This window comes from Hydra viridissima, unplaced genomic scaffold (genome assembly GCF_058129835.1).
Source record: "Hydra viridissima isolate aposymbiotic clone 2 unplaced genomic scaffold, HvirCarnegie_v1 scaffold_16, whole genome shotgun sequence".
Taxonomy (NCBI): Eukaryota; Metazoa; Cnidaria; class Hydrozoa; order Anthoathecata; family Hydridae; genus Hydra; species Hydra viridissima.
In genome coordinates, this window is record NW_028324315.1 from 8578467 (window position 1) to 8603344 (window position 24878).

The 24878-nt window shown below is 29.5% G+C and overlaps 2 long non-coding RNA genes across 4 annotated transcripts; both read right to left on the reverse strand.

Annotated features, from left to right (window-relative positions):
* Window positions 1-432: 432 nt before the first annotated feature.
* Window positions 433-4279, reverse strand: LOC149877942 (uncharacterized). The gene is made up of 3 exons (XR_016448105.1): window positions 4163-4279; window positions 3537-3755; window positions 433-1796 (listed from the first exon to the last, which is right to left on the reverse strand). It is a non-coding gene; the product is annotated as an uncharacterized LOC149877942 (long non-coding RNA).
* Window positions 4280-5177: 898 nt separating this feature from the next.
* On the reverse strand, window positions 5178-12666 carry LOC149877943 (uncharacterized). 3 transcript variants are annotated; one of them, XR_016448102.1, is made up of 5 exons: window positions 12529-12665; window positions 11081-11188; window positions 8676-8785; window positions 7670-7717; window positions 5178-7448 (listed from the first exon to the last, which is right to left on the reverse strand). It is a non-coding gene; the product is annotated as an uncharacterized LOC149877943 (long non-coding RNA). The 3 variants fall into 3 exon arrangements; XR_016448104.1 differs by having other exon boundaries at window positions 5178-7520; XR_016448103.1 differs by lacking the exon at window positions 7670-7717 and having other exon boundaries at window positions 12529-12666.
* Between the last annotated feature and the right edge of the window lie 12212 nt (window positions 12667-24878).

Sequence of the window (24878 nt, forward strand, 5' to 3'; positions counted from 1 at the left end):
TGGCCAATAATAGTATAATATCTAAATTTAGCCGACTGAAGTTTAAGATCCGAGTTCGGTCGATCACAATTATTCTTGGTGCAACTTGTATACAGTCTGCTTTTGATAATACTAAATCAAAATCCTTGGTGTCTTCTTTGGCATCTTGATGCACGTATAAGCAGACTGTCAGTAAATGTTCAAAATTAAATTTCTTGAAATAAAAATTTTCAACCCTTTAACTTGAATATTCCTAAATAATAAGGACTTGATAAAAATAAAACCAATACTTTAAAATTAAACTATATTATTTATATATATACTTTGTTTACAATTCCATCGTTTTATCTGGCTATGTTTCAGGTATGTTATAAAATGTTAAAGAATGTAAAGTGCGAGATGTTTAAGGAGACTTTGTCCTAATAATAATTATTTAAGCCATTGAAAAGTCACCTGCGGCTGTAATGAAGAAAAGCATATTTTGAAAAATAGGAGGTTTCTTATTTATACAGCTGCTTGACAATAGAGGATCTTCAGTTGGATACTTTCCCTTGATCCCCCTTGTTATCACCTTAAATATAATTTTTTTACATGTCATAAGATATTCTTAAAGAAATAAATAATTCTAATGACACTAATGACAAAATCTGTATACCATTTTTAAATGACTCTTTAAATAATTTCTATTTTATTTTAAAAAAGCTGTCATCATTTTATTGTTCCACATAAAAAACTTTCACAAACCATTTTCTAAAATGTTTAACATATCACCCCTTTAAAGATAAAGATAGTGGCAATTAATTTTATGAGGACATATGGTTGAAAAGATTTAATCTTTAGCAATTACAATGTCTCACTATCAACTTTGTTACAATTTTGAATGTTATTTGAATGTTTCTTGATATTCAAGATGAATTTATTACAAAAACCTATCAACTAATGGCCTTATTTTAATCTCCTCTCATTTTCTTTATATTCAGATACAGTGGATAGATAATGAAAATTTATGTAATTCTAAAAACTTTGTTCATACAAATCTAATCAAGTGGAATTTTCTAAAATGATTTTATAGTTTGACATTTTTTTATTTCTTCATTGTCATGCATCAGCAATCCATCAACGTGAGCTTTTTTGAAACAGATAAAACTTCTTTGAACAATTCGACTATTGCCAGTAAAATTAACACAATAGAAGTGTTGATTATTCACACTAAAAATAACATAGCAGAAGTTTTGGTTGTCCACACTACAACTATAAAACTGAAGCAGTAAATAAGCTAAAACTGTAAGTGAAACAAAAAATAAAAAAATAATGATTTTACATATATAAAACTTTCCCACCCCACCCCCTCTCAATTTTTGAATTAGCAAGTTGATTGTTAAATATAGCAGTAAACCTCATAATTACAATAACGTGGATCAATTCTTAAAATATTTCTAAAAATTTGAATAATTTTAAAATGACAGTTGACATGAACAAACTAAATTAAAGTCGAGGCAAAAAAATTAAACAACCTTTTGGCATAGATGAAAAGAACCATGTTTCACTAGTAGGCCAGATTCCCTTTTTCTCCCATAAATACGTCACAATTTGCAGTTCTATGTTGTTTTAGATTAGGTTGCTGTTAAGAAATTATTTGAGATATATATCAAAACAAAAGAAGTCCTTACATATCCAATGCATAAATGTAACCATCATAGTAACAGCCATCAGATAACTTGACTGATACTTTTTGCCATTTTTGAAAAAGCTGCAAGGAAATAACTTCTTTTAATGGTACATCAAGCTCTCCTGATCCATCATCAGATACAGTCACTCTAAAAGTAAAAACAAAAACCTTAAAATACCATGAATAACAGTTGATTGGAAAAACAGGAACACTAATATCTGGAAGCTATTTCTAAATCAAATAAATATCCAGCATAAAGCAGTTGTTTGTACACTTGAGTAGTTATTAAAACTGTAAAGATAGACAATTGGATAAGAGATTTGACTCAGGGACCTATAGTGTTCAGTTTAGAAAAGTCAGATAACTTTGGAATGATCTTTTGTAGAATTATAATAATATTCAGTGCTGAAAAAGAAATTAAAAGAAAAACAATGGAAGAGAAATACAGAGATTCTCAAGAATCTCAAGAATGTGAGACAGTTAAGCTACTTACCATAGATTTCACTTATTCTGAACAAAATCGTGCTTAAAATTGAATAACTCCGCTTGCTTTTTGAATTTCATATTAACTTTTTAAATGAATAAACTGGAAAGTAGACTGAATCAGACCATGATAAACAACAAGTATATTTATTGTAATATTGTTAATTTTTAAATTTAAAAAGAAAACTTTTCCTTTATAATAAGGAACACATGTTCCTAATTCTGAATGTACATATCAAATACCAAAAAATGGCATATAATTTAAGAGAGTAAATAATTTGTACTAGCATAGATCTCTAGCTTAGAGTTAGGTAATGAGATTTGAAATATTTTAGGTTACTTTTGTTTTAATATAAAGGTATAACATTGTGTTGATGCAGAGTGTGCATCATCTATTTTATACATTTTTTTTGTTAACAAGCATTTAGATAAGATATTTAGACATTCAATAAAAAGGTTAAAAGCATTAGTTTCTAAGTTTGTAATTTTAAAATATTATTGTTAAATGTTAATTACTTGCACGTAAAAACGTTAACTTTGGCACACACACAAAAATTGCATTCCAAAATCTATTTGGAATTTTGAAAACGTTTTACTTATGCAGAAGAACTATTTTTATGATATCTTATGTACTATTGCTAATTTTTTACTTTTATTTTTCAGATAATCACCATCAAATTCTACATCGAACAGTACAGTTTAAATTTTTTTTGTTAAGTCGGTCTTATATTGTTGGTTTATCAGAATTTTAAAAAATGCTTACAATTAAAAAATTTAATGGTATCAATATATGTTCTGAAAATATTTGTTCATACTTTAGTGACTTGATTATGCTATTCACTTACATTTACTTCTTTAAAATTATATCAACTCCTGCCAAAAACTCTTTGACTAATTAAAAAAGCTGAATCTCTGGAATTTTGATCAGAATCATCCATCCTGGTCAGTTTAAACTTGAGCAACTGTTTTACATTTCACTACCTTCATTAACACCATTCTTTGCTGATTTTCAGAACTCATAACTATTTCAAACTGAAGAATAATTACAATACCAACTTTCTCCTGAACAAAAACTTGTTGCTTAACTTTCTTCCAACACCGTGTTCACCTCAATTTACTTATAAAACAAGAGTAAACCTCTTCAAAATAATGGACTAACTCTTAGTTTAGAAAAGGCTAGAGCTTGAAGTAGTTGCAGTGGGGCAATACATTTCAGCACTTTACAATAAAAATTGATAGTATTTTAGAAGAAATTATGCTATTTACATAACTTTCATTCAGTAACTTAAAAGTAAGTGAATAAGTAGTCAATTGCATAATCATAAAACAAATATTTTAATACAAATATACTACACTATTACCGATAAATTACAATTGCACATATTTTTCTGATAGATGTACTTACCAAAGTATAAAACAAATGCAGAATTTACAGTAGAAAATTCTGATGAGAGAGGATTAATGTGATAAGCATATCAATGTGCATTGCTACGTGACAACACAAATGTAGAGAAAGGAACAGCCAAGTCGAAGTCACTTGAAGAACTAGAAGATGCACTGTCCATCAGACGAGGTTTATTTGACAAGTCTATTGACTCAATGCCAGAATAAGATTTGGTTGAAACTAAAGGAGAACTTAATTAATTCTTAATTAAAGGGAAAAAACTAAATCAAAATTAATAAACTGCCATTTACAACATGGGAGAAATGCTAAAATAATAATAATATAATAATAAAATAAAATTGCACAGCTTAAAATGTTCCCATGGGGAGAAAAAACCTCACGTGAGGAAAATGCTACCAAAATTAAATCTTATTTTCTAGATAGTGTTCAGATAAGCCTCTTAACACTGGATGAGATACATGACATAATTAGCCATCTCATGAAACTATTACATTAGTTAGCCAAAGACTCCATGAGGTATTCAAAAACTAAGGGTATATGAGAATTAGGAATATTGTTATATATTTTTAACTTCCAATAAAAATATTTTAATGAATCTGAAACAAAGAACAATTCTATTAATGTACCTGCAGAAAATAAAACTTCCAGGAATAAACGGGATAACTGATTTGTATTTCTCCCTGTGATACATTTCAAATATATCTCTATGGTATAGTTGCTTTAACTAATTTAAAACAGTTGCTGCATCAATAAAACAAAGCAAAATAAAGCAAATAAGTGATATTAAATTCTCCTTTTAATCTGTTTATACATTCAAATTTATATCAGATGAAATTTGTTAAGCATTCAACATTAAAATTATCTTCCTTTTGTAATATTGTATCCTGAGTGTTATTTTAAAACATTTCAAGCTGCAGTGTAAACAGCAACTACATCTAGCTATTTAAAATCGTATTTTAGAGTTGGTTTTAGTCAAATAAAATAGAATTAGCAGAAAAAAATGACCAAAAGGTTCAGTTACACACACTTGAAATCGTGCGATTTTTTTAAGCTATAAATTAATTTGAAGCCAATTCAAATTAACTTTTTAAACGATAGAAATCTTTTACATCTTTCATAAGTAAATAAAACAAAAAAATTCAGTACAAGCAGAAAATCTCTATTTGACTACAGGCTTCAACTTTATCTAATTCTGCATTCAGAACTATATACCATGAAACTTACTACCTGATAAAATCTAACAAAACGAGGGAGTTGAAAGCAAAACAAGAGAGTTGTAAACAAAACATTAAAATCTAAAAATTAGTTGAAAATTTACAACTAACTCAAGACAGTACAAAGTTTAAAACAATCAAAGGTATCTAACAAAAACTCAAACACAAGAAAAACCTCATAGGAAACTCATAACTTGCACACAACAAAGGAAAGAAAATTTAAATAAGTGCACAAGGAAAATTGATTTATTATTTGCAAAACTTCATTTCAAAATTCATTTATCATTGTAAAAATTCAAAATTTAAAAGTTTAAATTTATTTCATTTCACAAAAATTCAAGGGCAAAAAAAAACAAATTTTTTCATGGAAAGTTTTTCACTCAAAACTTTCTTTAAAAATCAAAAATTAAAATGGGCATTTTAAAAGTTTTTTTTTGTTTTTTATTTTATTTTTTTACATTACGGTGATATATTATGACAGATACTAATAATAAACTAGAGTTTAGTTAACAAGCTAATACTTTTATAAACTATAGCTAAGTGTTAAATCTAAAAAACAACTGTTCAGCTAAAAATTCTTTAAAAATGTCAAGAATTCAGATGAAAAACTAACTTCTTGGAATTTTCTAGCTGAGTAAATAATTTCTATTGCTTAACTATTTTCAATATTTCACATTAAACAGATTTCTAAAAGCAAAACAGAAGCAGACTCTATAGTTCCAGAAAAAAGTTCTTAATATTTGAAAAAACTTTCTTAAAAGCCATGAAAACATTCTTTAAGACAAAATAAAAAATTTCTGACTAGCAAAACATTTAAAACTTTTTCTTTTGCAGTCTGTTAACCAATAATTATTATTAAACTAATGTAATAACTATAATAAAATAAACTGTAATACTGTGATAAATCAAACTTTTATAAACAACTACAGACAACTAACTACAAACAGACAACAGAATAAAAACAGACAACTAACTATTAACAGACAACCAACTACAAACAGACAACTACAAACAGACAACTACAAACAGATAACTAACTACAAACAGACAACTAACTACAAACAGACAACTACATAAAGAAACTAAGTAAACAAAGGCTGATGTAAAAACTAAATACAACTTTTACCAACAAAATAGTGTTTAAAGAACTAACGTTTCAAACCTTTATATATGTGAAACTAAATCAAAAACATTCAAGAGGAAATAAAAAAATTCTGACTGGCAAAACATTTAAAACTTTTTCTTTTGCAGTCTGTTAACCAATAATTATTATTAAACTAATGTAATACCTGTAATAAAATAAACTGTAATACTGTGATAAATCAAACTTTTATAAACAACTACAGACAACTAACTACAAACAGACAACAGACCAAAAACAGACAACTATTAACAGACAACCAACTACAAACAGACAACTACAAACAGACAACTAACTACAAACAGACAACTACATAAAGAAACTAAGTATACTAAACTAATTTAATAACTATAATAAAATAAACTGTAATACTGTGATAAATCAAGCTTTCATAGACAACTACAGACAACTAGCTACATACAGACAACTAGCTACAAACAGACAACTAGCTACAAACAGACAACTACATAAAGAAACTAAGTATACTAAACTAATTTAATAACTATAGTAAAATAAACTGTAATGTGATAAATCAAGCTTTTATAGACAACTACAGACAGCTAACTACAAACAGACGACAGACCAAAAACAGACAACTACTAACAGACAACCAACTACAAATAGACATCTACAAAAAGACAACCAACTACAAATAGACATCTACAAAAAGACAACTAACTACAAACAGACAACGAACTACAAACAGACAACAACATAAAGAAACTAAGTAAACAAAGGCTGATGTAAAAACTAAATACAACTTTTACCAACAAATAGTGTTTAAAGAACTGACGTTTCAAACCTTTATGTATGTGAAACTAAATCAAAAACATTCTTCAAGATGAAATAAAAAACTTCTGACTGGCAAAACATTTAAAACTTTTTCTTTTGCAATCTGTTAACCAATAATTATTAATAAACTAATATAATAGCTATAATCAAATGAACTGTTATACTGTGATAAACTATACTTTTACAGACAACAGACAACTACAAACAGACAACTAACTACAAACAGACAACTACAAAAAGAAACTAAGTATACTAAACTAATTTAATAAATATAATAAAATAAACTGTTATACTGTGATAAACTACACTTTTACAAACAACTACATACACAGACAACTACACATAGACAGCTACATACAAACTGCATAAAAAAACTAAGTATACAAAGTGTAAACAAAAGCTGATGTAAAAACTAAATACAACATTTACCAACAAATAGTATTAAAAGAACTGACATTTCAAACTTATTTTAATAAAGTAGTTGAGAAATTAAACTTAAAACTTTACAATCAAATAAATCTTATTTATAAATGTAAAACTAAATGAAAACCAATTATTTAAAAGATTGCCTCTACTTCTACCATCGCTGCCTCTACTTCTACCATCGCTGCTTCTCCTTCACTTCTTTTTTTCTGTCACTGTACAAGGGAGGTTTTACTTTCTTATCTGAAAGATTGGTGTTTTCTTCTGTAGAATATCCAAATAAATTTTTAATTAAAGATGAAACGAAAATGATACAATGCCAAAAAAATTCTCAAGTTGCCTCTAAATCAGATATTTAAAAACCTTAATAATCTGAAGGAATTCTCCTCAAAGAAAATTAAGGCAATGACATGTCTAAAGAAATAAAAACTATATATCAAAAATTTCATTAAGTTGACAGTTCCAAAATATAAGTGTACTACTGTAAGTATTAAAATGTAAATAAGTAGACAAAGTGAGCAAACAATCCTAACTATAAAATAAGAACAAAATGAAATTACAACCTGCAGAGTTCTCATGAGAAATCAAATGAAACAAATTGAAATAAGTGACTAAAGAGATAATTATTACATAAGTGCTAAGATAGTCAACAACTAAAAGATCATTTAAAATGTAATTTACCAGTAAGATTTTCAGCTAAACATAAAATTATTCTTGCAGCTAATACATTCTAAAGACCATTAACCTATATTCACTGAAATCTTTTAACTCTAATTAGGTAGAAAAATTTTAAAACTTGCTACAGAATTTTTTTTTGCTGAAATCACGACCAATTCTATTACTCTTGAGGTGATTCTTAGTGGTCACTAAAATTTAAAATGTACCTAATGAAATGAGAAGTGGTAAATTGAACTTTTAAGTTAAGAGATATGGGTTAACTTTTATGAAATTTGGATGAGTCACCAATTTTACAACTTTACTAACTCTAGTACATAAAATAGTTCCTTCATTGACATAAGCCTGCTTCTTTAACAGAACTTTATGTCTAATAACTAATATAACAATAACTACTAACTATAATAACTAATAATAATAATAATAACTAATTACTTGTTATTTGTTGTTAGGTAAATTTTTTTACAAATTTTTCACTTTTTAAATAACTAAAAACAAGATTAAGAAATAAAATAGAATTTAAATAAATTAAAAGTGTAGAAGTAGATTTTAATCTAAAAACACTAAAAGATTTCAAGGAAATTAATCCTGCAATCACTTTAGAATTCTGTTTCAAAAGTCACATAATTTTAAAAACCACAAGTCTTCCACCACACCACAACCTCCATTCTCTCAGTTATGAGTAGATTTCTATAGTGAAATGCAATTTTTAAATAAAGAATAGATTGCTAACATTCGGTCAGCAGCTTCCAAGAAGTTTTCAAGAATTCAGGCCAAAACAGTATGTAAATAGTTTTATTCAGCAATATAAGAAAATAAAATTTTTGCTAACTTTAATCAATTTGTGATTTAAAACTTAGGAAAAGAAAAATGATTTAAAACTAAAAGAAATACCTTTGCAAACTTCAACTCTATGTGCCTCCAAGTTTTCAAATCAACTTTATAATTCTTCTTTTCATTTAGGCTTGAAGTGGGTGTCATGTTGATTTTTTCTGTACCTAAAACTGTAAGAACATCTTAGTATTTTTTTAGTTCTATTTTCAAATAAATTTAATAAAAAGAAAATTTTTAATAACTATGTATAGTAATTCTTTTTTTCTTTTTGTATTACTAGACCTTAAACAAAATCTAAATTTAAAATTTCATAAAAACCAGTTAATAAACTTAACAAGGAGAAACTTTTTCCTACTCCAAATTGCTTTAAGTTATAAATTTAAAACTTTATGTGCAGAGTGGAGGAAGTGCTTAAAACCAAAATGGCTACTAAAGCACTAAATTACAGTTGAATACTTTTTTTTTCAAAACATTAGTTTAAAAATCCATACCTAATTGTTATATCATAGAGAGAATTAGTGAAGAAAGCATCTCTTACATGAATTATACCATTCAACTCTTTCTTGCTTTTTTAGTGAAATATCTTCAGGCATTAATATTTCAATTTAAAATTCAATGAACTTGCAAAGTTGTTGTCATTATGGATGTTATTATTGGCAACTTCTGGTAAAGATGCAAACAATGAGCAAGGAGTAGATATTCGTGTTTTAATAATTCCTTTGTAAAGAATCACTTAGAACTTCAGGGAGATCTTGCTAATGTACAATTTGGAATTCTTAAATTAGTCCCCATCTTGTTTAATGTGCAAATCTTGCACAGAAAAAATTAAGTAAACCATAATTAGAGAGTGTGATAAGACTTATTTCCTTAAAGGTCATTTTTAAATCTCGAGCATACTTAGTTGACTTTTGAAAGAGCTTGTTGTAAATATCTTAATTTAATTTGTGTTTATGCATAATTATAGTTTATAAATAATTATACTAAATATTACCTTTATTTATTGAGACTAATAGTACAGCTATTTAAGTCGTTCATGTAATTTCTATTGGAAATTCAGAGAAAAACTCGCCAAGTAATTAAGAGCGAGATCACTGAAAAGACCCTTAGTTTCACTTTAAAATTTCCCGCGCTAAAGTTTGTTTAAATTCTTGGAATTTTTAAGTTATCTTAAATGCCATGATTTAAAAACTTTGTAAGATTGGGATAGGCATCTTTTTAAGTAAACTTTTTTAAAGTGTTTGTCTTACTGATAATTGAGCATTTTCAGTATTTAAAAAATTTGATTTGAGTGATTAAACTTAAACTGAACTGGTTGAGATACGATAAGGTAATTTAGGATTGTTTATCCCATCATTAATCCCGTCATTAGACTGAACTGGTTGAGATACGATAAGGTAATTTAGGATTGTTTATCCCATCATTAATCCCATCATTAGACTGAAGGTTGAGATACGATAAGGTAATTTAGGATTGTTTATCCCATCATTAATCCCATCATTAGACTGAAGGTTGAGATACGATAAGGTAATTTAGGATTGTTTATCCCATCATTAATCCCGTCATTAGACTGAACTGGTTGAGATACGATAAGGTAATTTAGGATTGTTTATCCCATCATTAATCCCATCATTAGACTGAACTGGTTGAGATACGATAAGGTAATTTAGGATTGTTTATCCCATCATTAATCCCGTCATTAGACTGAACTGGTTGAGATACGATAAGGTAATTTAGGATTGTTTATCCCATCATTAATCCCATCATTAGACTGAAGGTTGAGATACGATAAGGTAATTTAGGATTGTTTATCCCATCATTAATCCCATCATTAGACTGAAGGTTGAGATACGATAAGGTAATTTAGGATTGTTTATCCCATCATTAATCCCGTCATTAGACTGAACTGGTTGAGATACGATAAGGTAATTTAGGATTGTTTATCCCATCATTAATCCCATCATTAGACTGAACTGGTTGAGATACGATAAGGTAATTTAGGATTGTTTATCCCATCATTAATCCCGTCATTAGACTGAACTGGTTGAGATACGATAAGGTAATTTAGGATTGTTTATCCCATCATTAATCCCATCATTAGACTGAACTGGTTGAGATACGATAAGGTAATTTAGGATTGTTTATCCCATCATTAATCCCATCATTAGACTGAACTGGTTGAGATACGATAAGGTAATTTAGGATTGTTTATCCCATCATTAATCCCATCATTAGACTGAACTGGTTGAGATACGATAAGGTAATTTAGGATTGTTTATCCCATCATTCACCCTTTATCCACTTGTTTGCTATCATGAGGGGGTGCTGAAATAATTTCGCGACTTAATTTTTCCAGATTAATAAACTTTTCAGCTCAATAATGTTTAACGTAGCAACAAAGCAACGAAACATTGCAGCAATAGATAGCAACAAAATTAAAAACTCTGTAGAAGAGGAAATTTAGTTACCTAAAATAATTGCGACGAAACAATTGTGCAAGAAGGATCGACTTGAAAACAGCGAATACATTCAAAACCGATAGCTGTTGATAACTGTTGAGCTGTTCAAACTTTGCACTAAATACAACGTTACATGATATTATTTTTAAGTCAGATTGATACTAGCCAACTTTAACATAACCTTATTTTTTTTAAATCATTTCACTTCGCATATTTTATTATTTCACTTCAGTTTCTTCAACACCTACAGCAAGACAACACAAGACCTCTAAAAAAAACCACTGTAACAGGTATTAGCATAATAAGAGTAACAGAATTAACCATATTCGTGTGAATGAGAAAAAGCTGAGAGAACTTCGGATGAAGTTTGCTTTCAGGTTTAAATATAATTTAACTAAAAGTAAATGAACAACTTCATAGCTGTCGACTTGCTTCGAATGGCTTCAAGCGAAAAATATAAATACATTTATAAGGATGTTCCAGACAATAAACCTTTGGAGTAGAAAATGAATAAAAACGATTTTTAATTTCTACTTTTCGTTAAAAGAATTTTTAAAAAAAGACTATTTGAAACAGTAATATTTTATTAATACCTTAACCACCCCACCCACCCCACTCCCCGAATTTGAAATACTGGGATTTCATTTATAAAAACAAGCTTCTCGAATTTACTTTAAACATTAAAATTTCGAATTTTAATTACGCTATTCTTTTGGCATAGTTATGAGAGCAAAGGAGTCAGCAGTACAAAGTATTTACAGTACATTATATTTAAATACATTATTTACAGTACATTATATTTAAGTACATTATTTACAGTACATTATATCTAAGAGAAGTGGTTGAAATGGTCGAACACTTTTCGTTCATTATCTACTATCCTCACAGTAATCATTTTAAAATAAGTGATGAAGTTTGATGTCAAGTTAAAAAAAAAAAAAAACTGACACAATTTGCAAACTAAAACTTTCTCTTTTAGAATCTTTTCTGTTTAAAATGTCAGCTCGGAAAATAACTATTTTGTAATATACTTTTTAAATGTTAACTTCTATGGTTATCTTAGTAAGCTATCGTAACAACTTATTCCAGTATTCTTCCGAGATTGACAAATTTTATTTTTATTTAAGCACGCGACGCTACTGTTTCAGATTAGGCGGAGCACCGCTTTGTTTCATCGCATGTTTGCATAAAACTTGAACATGTAAAAATGGATGGAGTCATAGTTGTAAATAAAACATATCATAGTTAGGATTTAATACTTAAATTAAAAAAAAAAAGTCAATGTCATTAACAAACTAAGATTGAAACCGTCATAAATGAGTTCATAAATATAATGCGACTGTTTTGTTCGTTTACTTCGAAAAAAAAAATTAAAAAAAAAATTCCAAAAAAATAAATTCTTTTAAATCGGGCAGAATTTCACTTGAAAACGATATTTTAACAAAAGATGAACTTACGTGAAGAAAAACTTCAATCCATTGTAACAAATGAAATGTCTAGTTCAACGAGAGTGATATGCGTTGTGAAAGCATTTTGGACTTCTTTGAAGATTCTCTACTTCACGAGTCGCATCAAGTTGCAAGTTCAAAGAGAATGTTAACCGCGTTTGTCAATCAATTTATACCGTTCGAAATTGCAGTTAGCAGGTGGTTCACGGGCGCCTGCTGAAACAATGGAAAAATTTATTGCGTAATTTCTCTTTTAAAATTAACGGCTACAGTAACGTTGCAATATTTCCTGAAACGCGCTTGGTTCCACCTTTGATTACCATGAAAATAAGGATTACAGGTTGTTTTCCATAACGCTGCCTAATGCGTCCTTTACAATCAACATTTCTAATGTAGGTTACACCATGTTAACAAAGAGTTTTATTTCGTAATCATGCAAAAACTTAAGCAAATAGAAAACCAGTTTGTATATCAAATGACGAGACCTTATCTTACCAAAGTGAATCGACTTAATTATTTGTTTAGTATTGAAACAAAGTAAGACATTGAAAAAAATAAAACAGGGTAAGGTGCAACTGTCAGAAAATCTCATTTCTAATGTTTGTTTCGTTTGCTGAAAACAAAACATTCTTTTGGTTTGGATTTGCGTTGAGTTTTGAAACGTTTTAAAGCGTGATGAAGGAAGACTGGCATCACGCGATAATAGGATGCTCTCAAATAAATATAAAAGTTTTAACAACCTTTTTTGATATTATTAACAACCGTTAAGTTATTAGCAATTCTTTTCTATATATTTGACATAATTATCATATTCATGTGATATAGATAAGAATGTCAGGTTTTCAAAGAAGTTCCTTAAGAATTTCATGGAATTCATTGAAATTCATTGAATTTCAATGAATTTCAATGAATTTCAATGAAATTAATTACTCGAGGAATTTGTTTACCCACGCTCTAAAAATAGTATCCAATAGCATAATAGTTTTTGCGAACGTTTATTTTTTGAAAAACATAAGGTCAATTTCATAATATTATTGCTTTAAATTCGCAAAGAATATTTTTTTAGGGAGATCTGATAATATATTAATTGGCTGTGGCAATGACAGGACGGATAATTGTAGCGCGATAACTCAACAAGTTTTAAGTTACGTAACAAGTGATAATTGTCAGAACGGTATCCTTTTGTAGAACGAACGTAATAATCTCAGAATAGAAGAATTTTCTATTAAGCTTCCTATAATGCAGTAAAGAATTACTTTTATAATGTAGTGAAGAATTTCTTTTATAATGTAGTATAGAATTACTTTTATAAGTTACAGTCCTCAAAGAAATTTCCATAATCTTATAACTTCAAAATATCAGCCTTTAGATTTAGGGTAAAAAATTCGTCGAATCCAATATTTTAAGTGAATACGTTATCTCGCTTAAAAAATCCTATCCTACAAAAAAAAAATCCTCAAATATTTTTTTTTATTTATATTTATTTATTAAAATTTTTTTTTTTCTTTATCAGTCCGCTATAAAACTGGAGGGAAAAAGTGACAAAAGAATATAGTGTGAAAATGCATATAGTGTAATTGCATATTTTCCAATTCCATTTATCAATTTCTTAAGTATCTTTTTAACTGTTATTTGCTTTTTTTTCTAATTTGTATCTCATGTAAAAAAAGAAAAATAAACTCTGAAAACTTAAAGTTGTTTGGTTTTTAATGCTCCGGCGATCTATTTGCGCCGATTTTACTCCATACAGTTTTTCCAAACACGCGTCAAGTTTTAAAAACAAGTTTTATAACTTCCCAATGGAATTAATCAAACATCTTTTGACCTCAAATCCGAAGTTGAAACTTTAACGGCTCCAGGAGGTTTTTTGCACTGTATTACCAAAGTCTAAATTAGATTAAAAAATAAAATTAAGAAGAGCGTAAAGTTTGATGTGCTTTACGAAGAAAAATCTTAAATATTAGAAAATTTTAAACTTTTTCCGATAAGAAACGAACCTTTTTCTGAAAATATGGTTCAAGAGCAGGAATGAAAAACGGTTATAATATCTTGTAATTTTTTCATCGTTTATAGCTTCGCGCAATTTTTTCCTTGCAAACTATGCATTAAAAAAAACTTAGGATTTTACTGGAAAAACTTCGCATCTGGTGTTTTACATCACTAACCCCAAACTAGATAACTCAAAAGTTATCTACATCTGCCATCCCCAAAGGATTAACAAAAGCTAAAAGAACAAAAAGCCATTGCTTTAGGGGAAAATCGATTAAACGTTTGAGGTTCACCCATAAATTTTATTGCTCGCAAAAAAGAATTTAGATTCCTTATTTTTGTGTCGTGCTACCAAAATACAATATGTGTATTGTCATATTAAATAGAATTAAAATTGGGTTAAAAACGCAGAGAAAAAATTTTTTTAACACCAGCAACAAATTTAGTATTGATAATCATTAGAAAGAAATGTTTAATTCATTTCTAATGATTAGAATCACTAAATTTATTGCTGATTTCAATAAAAATTTAAGACGGCTATTATTTATTTACAGCAGATTTTGATAGAGCTGGGACTGATTGTTTGCCCTTCTTGTAACTGATTAAAGAACATGCTCGATACCTTTGCAACAGTATAATTTTTTCATTATCCTTTAAAATTCAAACGTATCTCCTAAGTACTTTAACACTTAAATAACACTTTAACACTTTAACAAGTGTTATATTCTATAACACTTTCATTCTTAAGTGTTTATAGGATTTTTGAAGCAGTAAAATGGCGAACTAAAAGGGCCTCCTTTAGGTATGCTGCTTAAATACAGACACAAAGCCAAGAAACCAAAAAGCTTTGAAAATTCTTTTAACAGACTAATTTTAAAAAATGGTTGAAGAGGTGTAGGTAGAGCGCAGTCAAGATTTGAGATATCAGTTTTACCCAAGATGGGGCGCAGGCCCCACAGAGGGATAAAAGTTTAAGTTAATCATAAAGCGACACTAATTTTTTTAAAAGTAACAGCAATTTCTTTATTTTATATCGTTTCCTTTAATTTTCGTTTATTTTATACTTTTTCGTAAAAAGTCCTCTTTTCCCCAGTGATTTTAAAGTTTCTTTCCGACGACGAGTTTATGACGTCGGTATATTGCACAGCAAAGTTTTGGTCAATTATAAAATTTTTTTAAAAATGTTGTTTCATAAACAGATCTTATTGCAATTTGGGGCATCGGATCGACCGCAGAATTGACTTTATGTCGACAAAAGCCAAAAACTTTTCCAGATGTTTCTTTCGGTTTTTTATTTTTGATTCCGTAGATTTATGTAATAAAAAAGAATTGGAAAAATAATTTTATGAAGGAAATCAACCACCTTGATTTGACAAAAATCAAGGTGGTTGATTTCCTTCATAAAATTATTTTTCCAATTCTTTTTTATTACATAATTTTGCGAAAATAAAAAGATTATTCGCAGAAAACTGAGTGATTTTCAAAACAAAATTAAGTCAATTTAAGGAACCGCTACCCACCCAACATGAGACGACTTTAAGACGTAAGTGACTTATCTTTAACTCGTCTAGACGTCTGCAACTAGTTAAAGACTTGTTTAGGATGGCTTTTCCTCACCAGTATATTCCGTTACATAATAAAACTCAACAAACGTTCTATCAGGGTGTAATGGTTAGCACCCTTTTGCTCATAACGTTTATATAATACAAATAATATTCTCTTACGCTTCTTGCAGTGTTCAAAAATGTTTATATTAATTACTCCTCTTTTTTATATCTTCTTTTTTATTACAAATATCTCTTCTTTTTTTTAATCTTCTGGTTATTCTTCTTTAATCAATATTAAATTCTTCTTCTTTTCTTCATTTATTCAACTGCTTATTAAACTGCTTGTTCATCAAAGTCTTTTTCTCATCACAAAATTTTCTCTCTTTTTAAATTTCTTCTTAAAACTTTCTTAAAACTTTTTCTTTAAAACTTCGTCTTCTTTTCTTCTTCTCTCCTTCCAAATATGTTTTAGCTCTAAAGTAAATACAAATCCCTTTTATAGTTCTACCGTCACTCAAGCATTCACTTCATTTTGTTGTTCTAACATAATTACTTTTGTCTTGTATTTGCTTCTCTAAAAGTAATATATCTATTTGTTCTTCTTGCATCTTCAATAAATTTTCTTTTCGGCTTGCTATAAAACCAAAACATTTTTAAATGACTTTTTCAGTATTTACAAAGATTGAAACTTTACAATAGCTTTATAGTTGCTTAATGGTTGTGAGAAAACTCCTTATAAGTTCTGCTAAATTTTTTATAAAAAGTTTAATTTTAACCACAGCTTGTTTGATGCTTGTTTGACGGTTGTGAGAAACGTCTTTATAATTTCATCCACAATTTTTATAAATGGTTGAAACTTTATAATAGCTTAATAGTTTGGTATCTGGTTGAAAACGAGGCGATGCAGCTTTAAATTTATTAACCATAAATTTGACGTTAAGTAAATGGTTGGGAATATGGTTGAAATTACTTTTTGATTTCTTCAGCAAAAATAAAATAAATCGTTCAGTTGAAATACAGCTTAATAATTGAATATATGGTTAAAAATGGCTTTTTTTAAAAATTCTTTTTAAACTTTTCAATTATAAATTTAAACACAGCTTGATGGATAACTATTTGGTCAAAAAAGGTTGAGCAAAATCTCGCATCTTACATCTACTAAAAAGCATAATCCTTTATGCCTTCATGTAAACAAAAACTGATTACTTCGAAATCAAGCTTTCTGTGTGCATCAAATGTTACATACATTATAATTCATGCCGAGGATTGATTGAAGCCAAAAACGGCTATTTTCATTACCACACAAATTAGCTAAAAACATTTTTGCAAACAACATTATAAGGATTTCTATATTTATTATTCTATGAAAGTTCGTCTTTTCAATTACTTTTTTTCTTTTTAATATTATAAAAGATTTAACATTATTAGAGTATAGCCGTAAATTCTGTTATAAAATTAAAATTCACAAATAGGAGAATGTTGCATGTTTTGCAAGAGTAACACGTTTTAGAGCTTGTTTATCTGTCTTTCTTTAGCGAATCTATCTGTCTGTATTTCTAATAATACGAGGTATTTGATTAAACTTTGATGGTAATCTGTATAAAGTAAGCATCTGCGTATCGTTATCAAAATATCGAAACTAACCGATATTTTTTACGATAATGGGTTTCGATATGAATTTGTATGATCGATATGTTTCGATATGATTCCGATAAAATATCGTTTGGGTTTCGATATGCACGATATCATTATTGCTTTTAGCGATAAATAACGCATAATTTACCGTTAAAAAATGTAAAACGATAATATTTCGAGTTTCAATATAATTCGATACGTTCCGATAAAATATTGTTTGGTTTTCAAAACTTTTCGATATTTTACAAAATTTTGTATTAGATATAACTAAATTTTAAGTTATTTTGCAATATTTTTTCTCAATTTATTGATTAAAATATTAATAAAAATTAATAATCGCCAATTTTTTAACCCCATTTTTTAGATTAAGTTGTCAAAAACGGCTCAGGCGGTTAGGAAAACAATCCAACTGTTTATTTTTTTAAATAAAAACATACCGTGGTCTGACCTAACAAAGTCCTATGCTTTAAGAAATTCCTAAATTAAAAATTGACAAATTTCGTATATATAAAAGAAACATTTGCGGAAAATAACTCTGTTGTTTTAACTACATATCTAGTTAGATAAAATAACTAAATTTTTTTCTCTAAATGTTTATTTTATTTACACGAAATTTGTCATTTCTTAAATTAGGACTTTCTTAAAGCATAGGACTTTGTTGGGTCACACCACGGTAAACACTCCAAAAATTTTTTATTCTTTTAAAAAAGAAAAAGTTATTCTTTAAATAGTCGTAACAATTGTGGTTTATTCGATTAAAACTCATTATTAATGTCCGCTTTTTTAATAATAAGAAATACTTATGTAATTAAAATATCGTCTTGCTGAAATGTTGCCCCTAATTGTAGCGAATGGAAACTTTCGGCTTCGGCCGAAACCGAACTCAAAATTTCTGCTTCGACAACCTTTTACTTATTCTGTTTCAAGCAAAATTACGGTTCAAACTACTACTGTAATGAACCAAAACTTTTTATAGGGAGGTTTTTTCTTTAAGTTTAGAAAACTTGTTTTTATTTGGTGTGGGATCATGATGATTTCCTAATTATATCGATGTTTAAATCGTTTGTGGGTAAATCAATTTTCAATTACAGCAATTGTAGTAGTTTTTTTTATTGAAATCACGTGACAATTGAATCAAGTTTCTATTCTCAAATCATTCTTTAAGCGATGATTAAATATTTAAATATTTTCACATGTTCTATTTTTTATCAAATCATGTTACATACTGATCGTTTAAATGCCTTATATCCCATGATTCAGTACAAGGTTACGGAATTAATAATTTTGATAGTTGTTACGAACAACTATCAAAATTCCGTAACCTTGTTGGCTTTATGACGTTTTTGAGGGATATTGTCTGGTATAAAAGAAGGACTAAATTTGTAAAGATAGGTTTTTGTTTGAAGAGAATATTGTTGTCATCTCATCGATGGGTTGTGAGAAAACTACAAGATCGATTGATAGATAGATGCATTTGAATAATATATTAGTTTTTGTAATGAGTTATGAGACACTGTATATGTAAAATAGTTATTTCATGTTATTTTGATGTTGATTTGGTTTTCATGTTTCAGATTGTTTCGATTTCGGCTTCACTCAAACTTCGGTTTCGGTTTTGGTTACGGTTTTAATTACGGTTATACTAAACCGAAATTAACTAGCTAATTGTAATAAAAACGTTTTTAAAAACGTTTTTCTCTGTGAAAAAGTTTTTCTTTAAATAACTTAGATAATTACATTTTGTCTTAAACTAAAATTGAACAATTCAATTCCATTTATTTAAAATTTTTTTTTAGGAGAAATTAAAGTAATAATCAAGGTTGCTCTGACCAATCAAAAACTTTATTTGTTTTCTCCTGAAAAGTTTAATACTCTTTTTAATTATTTAGTGAAACCGAACCTAATTAAACCTTATCTAAGCAGATTACATTTAAATAGATAAAAGTTAGGAATGTTAAACGCCTTTTCAGATGCAAAAAGACCTACGTTTACATTTGTTAAAATATAAGTAATATAAAGAAATAACTTAACAATATCTTAATATTAAAAAAAAAATTAAGCAAACAATAAATGGAATGTCATTTTGTTCATTACAAAATTACATTTTAATAAACAAATTAATCTTGAAATTACTTAGATGTACAAAATTTGGCTCTTAAAATAAATTTTTTTTTTTTAAGGAAAGATTTAAAATTTTAGCTTGAATTAGTATTAAAATTGTAATTGAACAGCGTTTTGAAGAATGTCAAGGACCGAAATTCGGAATCACTTTTATGAAGAGGTCAGTACAACACCTGATGAAGAGCGACTTATTACTGCAAAATGCAAGTATTATTTTGCAATTTGCAAGTTGGCGGACAGAAACACATTTGTCATGAGATCACATTTGACAAGGAAGCATCCTGTTCAGTTTGCAGCCCTGGAGAAAAAGCGCCATTTTGCTTTTGATGAGTTAGAACAGGTGCAATAAAGTTTAGAAACGTTTTTACTTTTTTAATTTAAATATTAACTTTTGTTTTCATATGTGTTAGTTATTTTTACTATTACAATACCAAGATTTAACAAGATTTAACGATAAATGTCAATAACTTTCGATAAATGCTGAAGAATGTTTCAATATTAGGTATTTTAATGGGTTTCATATTAATTTTTAGACCTACAATGAAGATGAGGCTTCCCAGTAGGCATTGGACGTCCTTAGACGTCCACCGGATGTCTAAGGACGTCCAAAACGTCCATGGACGTCCTCTGGACGTCCATTGGACGTCTGAGGACGTCCAGTGCCTACTGGGTTATGAGCAGGTCCGAGATGATAAGACGCCATTAGCGTTGGGCAGTAGAGTTAAACGAGGAAGACTTTCCGGACCATCAGCAGAAAAGGTCCAAAATCTAAAGCATTGGGTCAAATACAAGCCACAAGACAACGAACAGCTTAGAGGAGACATTGAAATTGTCAAGTTTTTGGCCCGTTTAAATTTGCCATTCTCTTTGGTTGAACATGAAGCTTTTAAAGATTTTGTTCACTACTGGAACCCAAAAACGAATGTGAAGACTGCAACAACATACCCCCGGTTCAAGTATACAAAATTTTAATTGTTTTATATAAATTTTATTGTGGGGAGTTAATTCAATAGGAGTTCCAAGAGAACTAAATTTTTTAAAAAGCTTCTTTTTTAAGACCAACCATACCAATTTTTTTTTGGTTATCTTAGTAGGTAACCAAATTGATATGTGACGAGAAATACCAATAATTTTTTATTTCAAATTTAGGTTGCCGTTGTTGTACAAAAATGTGAAAATCTGTGTGGATGACATTCTAAGGAGGAATTACCAAAGACCGCTGGATTTACAATCTTAACTGACCTCTGGCAAAGTAGAAACAATAATGCATACCAAGTCAGTAGATTGCACTAAAAGAGTGAAGACTTCCGGTTGTTTGTGATTGGAGTTTTTCCGTTTTCCGGACGACATACAGCTGAAGCCATTGCTCTTCGTCTGGATAAGTATGCTTTAGTATTTTATTTTTATTAGGTTAAAATATTTGTAAATAAAGTTAACCGTTTGAATTATTTAGATAAGCAAAATCCGCCATTTAGTTTAAAATTAATGGCATAAATTAATACTTTTACTTATATCTAAAATAACAAAAGTATTAGTTTGTATTTTAAAACATCAAAAAGCAAACAACTAATTTTACTTTGCTTTTCAGGAATGTCTCAGAGTTGGCTGGAAATAATGGAGTTTCGTCCGTTGTGTGTGTCCATGATTCAACCGCTAATATGAAGGCGGCAATTAACAAGTGCAATTTTGTAGATGCATCTCTTTTGTGTGCTGATCATCTTTTAAATTTGGCAGTTGAAGCAACTGTCAAAGAAAGGGTTTGACAGTTTGGATCTTCACGAAGCAATCCAGAGAGCAACTAATTAAGTTCAAGATGCCACAAGTCATCTTTGTCTGAGCAAAGAATTAAAAAAGAGGTAACTAGTTTTTAGTTTAACATCCTTTTTCGCTTTTATAGTAATTTAGTTTATAGTTTTATACAATACAAGCGCAATATAAACTTATTAGTACACTTTGTGTGACAAAATTTTTCTAATGATAGCTATCATTAATAACTGATAAAATGTTAACACTTAAAAAGTAAAAACATATAACATAGTTAATATCAGTTTTTTATAAATAGTATTATTAATAGTAAATAATACTAATCACCTTTTATGTTATGTTTCTTATAATTCTATTTTAATTTTTAGCTAAAGCTGTTGCTTGATGAGAGTGATGTTGTTAGCAAGGATAAGTTGAAATTTGTGAAAATCATCACTCACGTGAAAACACGCTGGAATTCAACTTTTATGATGTTGGAAAGCATTTTAAAAATGCGTCGTACCCTCAGCTCCATTAGAGACATTCCTGGAAAAGATGACACCAAACAAGCTCCAGTCATTCCTTCAGAAGATGAATTCAATCTTTATGACGAAATTTTGCTTATTCTGAGGAGAGTTGCTGAGATTTCAGAATGCTTCTCTGCTAACAAAGAAGTAAGCATTCACCTCGTTATCTCAATCATTTACACACTGAGGCACAAATGCCTGGATTTCATCAAGGCTGGTGCGGCATCACCAACAGCACAAATGTTTCACCAAAAATTGGTGGAAAACTTGGATGTTCGTTTTCCGGACACTGGTTGTCAAAACATTTTTTACTCTGTTGCCAACTTGCTTAACCCCTTGTACAAGGGAAGAGCTCTGAAAAAACTGGGTGGATTTGATGAAGCCTATGAGGCACTGATTACTCAATCCAATGCTTATCAGGAATGGATTGCTGCAACAACATTATTTAATGAACGGTTACATGCTGAAATCCAAGGTCATGTTTCAGAAGATGATCCTTTCTATAATGTTGGAATGGAAGAAGCTCAAAAGATGGCTTCTAACCAGTCAGGATGAAAAAGAAAAGTTGTTTGAAGAGGCTTCTACCAATTACTCTCAGAATTCAGCTGCTTCAAGTCTGGGACCTCCTACTTCAACTCTTACATCAGCAGTTGAAATGGATGACTAACTTAAATTGGTTCATTGCCTTAGTGGCGTCATTGGTCTATTTCAATGCATAGAGTTTATAAATTTAGTCATATAGTGATTTAGTGATTTCAATAACCCTTGTCTTTAAGATTAAATTTTAATCTTTTTCTTATATTAAGTCACAAACACAAACCTTAACGTGTTCACTGCTCCACAAAATCTCAAGATACTACTTTGAGCTGTGCCAAGAAAATGACTTACATAATCTGAAAGCCCTATGCAACCAGATTTCAAAAATGTAAAAATTAAAATCCACCTATTTTTTGTCTGTTGGAGAAAATTAGGTTTTAGTTTTTACCTACTTTGCACAATATGAAAAAATGACAGCCTTTCAAAATTTTGCATTTTTACAGCACCATATAAATATTCCAGAAACATACAAACCTGACCTGCAGACTTTTAGGAGTAAGAATGATAATTATATACAATGATATGTTACAATTATTGCTGCTGAAGATACAGATAAGTAAGCCCTTTAATCCTGTAAATATTATTAAAAACTCATGCCTACTTGTAGTTTTTGACCCAATTTTTACCCAAACTTTAAACCCAATTACGTCATAATTATTGCAAATTTGCAAAACCACAGGTTATTTTACGAAAAACCTTTATTTGTTTTGAAATGTGCGGCCGTAGCAGGATCGTTTTTAATCGTCAAAATGCCTAACAAAGCAAAAGATCATGAAGATTGCAGGAAAACTGTTTGTTTTATGTGCATGAAGATGGCTACTAGAGAGTTGACTCAGTTTCAAGCGGACAGAGTGAAAAAAATCTTTGAAGAAAATCTCGACTTCCTAGACCAAGGAGTGCCCAGAGGCATTTGTTAAGCATGCCAGATTACTCTTTTGAGAAAAGAACAAGGAAAAGATGTTGAGCTTCCCTCCCTTTTCAACATCAAGTCTATCAATGTGAGAATGACAACCAGAGACCTAGAATGTCACAGCATAATATGCCAGATAGGTCACTCAAAGCTAAATGAAAGTCCATTAGAACCAAAGGAAATGAAGGATTGTCAGCCACAAAAACGTTGCTCTACCTGCCTGAGCCTTATTGGCAAAGGTTTGACACACAACTGTAATCAGTTTCAGTACCGACAGAATTTGAAACATTTTGCATCTGAAGACCCAAAAGCAGCAGAGCGGATTGCCTCACAAGTGATCACAACCAAAGATGCAACTCCTGGTGGATCAGTCAAAATCTCTCAACCTCAAGAAAGTCGACAACTTTGTGTAAGAGCAGGTATCATAATGAAGATCTGATTTACAAATTGAAAATACTTTGATTTTGCGCTCAATCATTATTTTTCTTTTCTAAATGGAAGTAAAATATTTTTTATGTTTAAGGACCATCCAGTGCAAAGAGAATATTCCATGAGCCCAGTATGACAACAGTAGATCTTGTTCAAGTTCAGCTTAATACTGGGCTATCAAACAACGGAATGAAAAAGCTTGTCTCAACCATTAACCAAGTTGCTAAATCAAGGATTGTTGAACCCAACTTTCGAGCCAAGTTTCAGCTAAAGTCAAAGCTTTTGTCCAACTTTTTCACTCAGACAACAATTTCATCACAACCAGAAAACAGTACTGAACAGACAGAGAACCTTGTTGTTCATTGCAAAAGCTTGGAAGAGCTAATTGATGAGGTTTTCTTGTCAAGAAAGGTTTTCTCTGATCATTTGATCGAGGTTGGGATTGATGGAGGTGGTGGATTTTTGAAGGTTTGCCTTGGAATCATTGAAATGGGCGAGAGAGAGGATGTCAGCTCCCCACCTTCAAAGCAACTCTTGACTCAGAGAATAGCCAAGGACTGTGGTGTCAAACAACAGTTGATTGTTGGCATTGCTGAAGAATTACCTGAAAACTATCTGAATGTCAAGCACATCTGGTCACTGATTTAAGCAAATTCATCAAAGTTCATCATTTCATGTGATTTGAAGTTGGCTAACATCATGTGTGGGCTGCAAAACCATGCAAGCTCACATCCTTGCACATGGTGTGATGTGGATTCAAGATGCCTTTCAAGTTGTGGCTCATTTAGGACACTTGGATCATTGATAAACTGCTACCAACCATTTAAACGATCTGGAGAGTGGCAAAATCTTTTGGCAATG